At 39.0% G+C, this 3,295-nt stretch overlaps 1 non-coding gene across 1 annotated transcript; it reads left to right on the top strand.

Moving 5' to 3' along the window:
* Window positions 1-2,685: 2,685 nt before the first annotated feature.
* Window positions 2,686-2,792, top strand: LOC120089552 (small nucleolar RNA R71). The gene has a single exon (XR_005485228.1). It is a non-coding gene; the product is annotated as a small nucleolar RNA R71 (small nucleolar RNA).
* Window positions 2,793-3,295: the final 503 nt, after the last annotated feature.

The raw sequence follows: 3,295 nt of genomic DNA on the forward strand, positions 1-3,295 counted from the left end.
CTTTATAATGTTTTCTTAATCTTCTGATGAGCAATATGAATCACCAAGAACTTAATTTGTATTAAAGTTATCAAATACGTTTAGCTAAAGCATGCTAGACGACATCTTCACCTGTGAGAGCAGAAATGAATCTATTGTCCTGAAATTAATCTGATTCTAGTATTTGCAGTAAGAAACAAAGGCATGAATTTCATCATTAAAGTCATAATTGGCAAGGGGTGGATGCGACGACCAAATGAAGTAATCAAAAAATCAGGATTGAGTGAAATGAAAGAGGATGCGATAGTAGAATTCAACAATATTAACTTGAAATGCGAGAAGTGCAAATTTGAAATAAGATGAAGCAAGGAAAGACACAACCCCTAAATTTTCTTTGTTGACCGCATCATTTTTTATCGCATCGTTTCCTACGATGGGCTGATTCTTTGATTATGATGGGCTGATCGAACTAGTCGCATGATTAAGGTTATCGCATTGCTTCATCACAATCGTTTACTACGATCAGTGTGATAAGTATCAAGAGGATAAAAGGTATGAAAGGAAGAGTTGACAATTATAAAGAGTAGTAATCATGCAAAAATTAAGATAGATTCATGAAAGAAAAATAACAAAAGGATACTAAAAAAAAGGATATACTTCGTCCCTAATGAATGTGTGTCGCTTATCAACGCAGGGACTACACGTTTCTTCTTCATTTTGGCTTCCTTAGGTCCACAGAGGTTTTCTCTCCTTTTCTTGATCCTCTGATGCGATCATAATCTAGTTATAGCCTTTGATATCTGTGAGCATCCATTCGATTGCTCTAATATATTTCTTTAGAATACTGAGCAGCATGGTTTCTTTTTCTTTCGGTAACGTAGAGGATATGATTACTGGCAAGGTTTCATTCTGGCCAAGGAAAACGTACTTTAAGTGATTTGGTAGAGTTTTTAGCTCTAGTGTAGATGGTTACTCTAAGGAGGGTTTCTGTGTTTTTCTTTCATCATTCAAATTCAACTTTTCTTCATTGTTCACTGTCTCTGTTATTGCATGTCATGTTTCTAAGGATGTTGTCGCATCCTCTCTTTCTTCATTTTCTTCCTCAAACTCCCAATCTTCAACGTAAGTGTGTTCATCGTCGGAATCTGATAAGCCTTCATCTTCTAGGAACTTCATTGCCTTGATAATATTAAACCTAAGCTTCTTTCCATTGATGCTTATTGTGATTTCTCCCTTGTGCACATCTATTTGAGCACGACCAATAGACAAGAATGGTCGTCCCAATATGATTGGCACATCTTTATCTGCTTCATAATCTAGAATGTTAAAGTCTGTAGGTAGAATGAATTTGTCGATTGTGTACCAGGGACCTATCTACAAGCTAGAGAGTCACCGTTGTGGGTGTCAACTGATCTACATTTAATTATTTGAAGATTAAAAGGGGCATTAAGTTTATGCTTGCCCCAAGATCGCATAATGCTTGACCAATGTAGATCCCTCCTATTGAGTAGGGTATTGTAAAGTTGCCTGGGTCGCGCATCTTTGGTGGAATTATAGTGTTTGATTCTTGTGTTAATGCCACCGTGGCGAATTTTCCTGTGCTTCTCTTCTTCGAAACCATATCCTTCAAAACTTGGCACACACCGGCATCTACTCTATCGCTTCTGTAAATGGAATATTGATGTCTAGTTGTTTCAATATTTCCAGAAAGCGATGATACTGACCTTCATCGTTTTGCTTCTTTTTCAGTCTTTGAGGGAATGGAGGTAGCTGTACTTTCACTGCTCCATGGTCTGAAGGCTTAGAGGTGATCGCATCTTCAGGTTCCATAATCTTGGGCTCCTCTGACTTAGTTTGCATCAACGTTTTCTTTGATTCCATCGCATTTGAATGGTCCTGCTAGGCTCCTTCTTAACTCCTTCCGTCACCTTTCAACTTCTCAGGGTGACTGTTTGGCAGTGTTCTTTCCTTGTATTCCCTGGGTTGCAACTTCTCAGGGTGACAGTCTATTTTTCATCTCTCCCGCAATTTTTCCTATTTGGATTTCTAAATTGCGGATGGACGTCGCTTGGCTTTAAAGGACTATTTCAGTTTTTTTTATGTATTGTTTTAAAAAATTCTCCAGAGAGAATTATGGTGGTGTTTGAGAGCTGTTGGCTTGCTATTGCTATTGACCGTTAGTTCTTTGGAAAAATCCTAGTGGTCTTTCTCTTTGCGCCATAGAATGATAGCCTTGTTGTTGGTTGTTTTTCCAAGAAAAATTAGGCTGGTTTCACCACCCGGGGTTGTACGTGTTTGAAAAAGGGTTGTTTTTGACAAAGTAGATTAACTGTGGATTTCGTGGACACTCTTTAACAGAATGCGATTCTTCATATGTAGCACAGCTGGTGCTTGTCTGTTCTATCGCATTAACTTGCCCTTTTTGCGTTCCGGGATTGTTTATTGCAATGCCTTGTAATAAATTTATCATCGCATTCATCTGATTTTGCAATGATGTGATGGCACCATTACTTGCGTTACCTTCTCTGGGTTTTTCTCTTTGATCAATTTCTTGCCAATCTTCGTTGTATTTTGAGATGTGAACAAGAATGTTCTTTGCCTCATCATATGTTTTGTCCAGTAGACCTTCTACTGTTGCCGCTTGGCAACTGTCTGCGATGCAAAATTTAGTCCATTATAGAAAATCTCCATTTGGAGGCAATCGGCAATCCATTGTGTGGGTAGTCGCGCACTAGTCTCTTGAATCTCGCCCACGCGTCACTGAGCGATTCATCTTCTTCTTGTTCAAAATTGGTGATCAATTTCCTCCTTCTGGCATTCTCTGTAGGAGGGAAATACTTCTTCATAAACTTCTCCACAACTTGCTCCCATGAAGTTATCTCTTCTGGTTCAAGGGAGTATGCCCATTTTCTTGCTTTATCGCATAGTGAAAATGGAAAGAGCGTGAGTCAAACTTCTTCTATGGATATACTAGGGAACACAAAGGTGTTACAAATTTCAATGAAGCTTCGTAGATGGGCATGCAGATCTTCACCACGCCATCCTCCGAACTGTCCTGTTGTTTGTATCATTTGTAACATTACTGGCTTCATCTCAAACCTTGATCCATCCATTGCTGGTCTCATGACTCCTGGGGAGAAATCATACAAGTTTGGTGCATAGTCCCGGATGGGTCTATTGCGATCATTTGCTAGTAGGATAGGATTTGTCATCATGTTGTTTTCATTTGCTGCTTCTTCTTTAGGTTGTTTAGCCATTCTGTGAGTTCTTCCTTATTGTCTATGTATGTCTTTCTGTCTCCTGCGAAATCTTCTTT

This window comes from Benincasa hispida, chromosome 10 (genome assembly GCF_027475165.1).
Source record: "Benincasa hispida cultivar pf3 chromosome 10, pf3_genome.v1.1, whole genome shotgun sequence".
In the NCBI taxonomy this organism is placed as follows: Eukaryota; Viridiplantae; Streptophyta; class Magnoliopsida; order Cucurbitales; family Cucurbitaceae; genus Benincasa; species Benincasa hispida.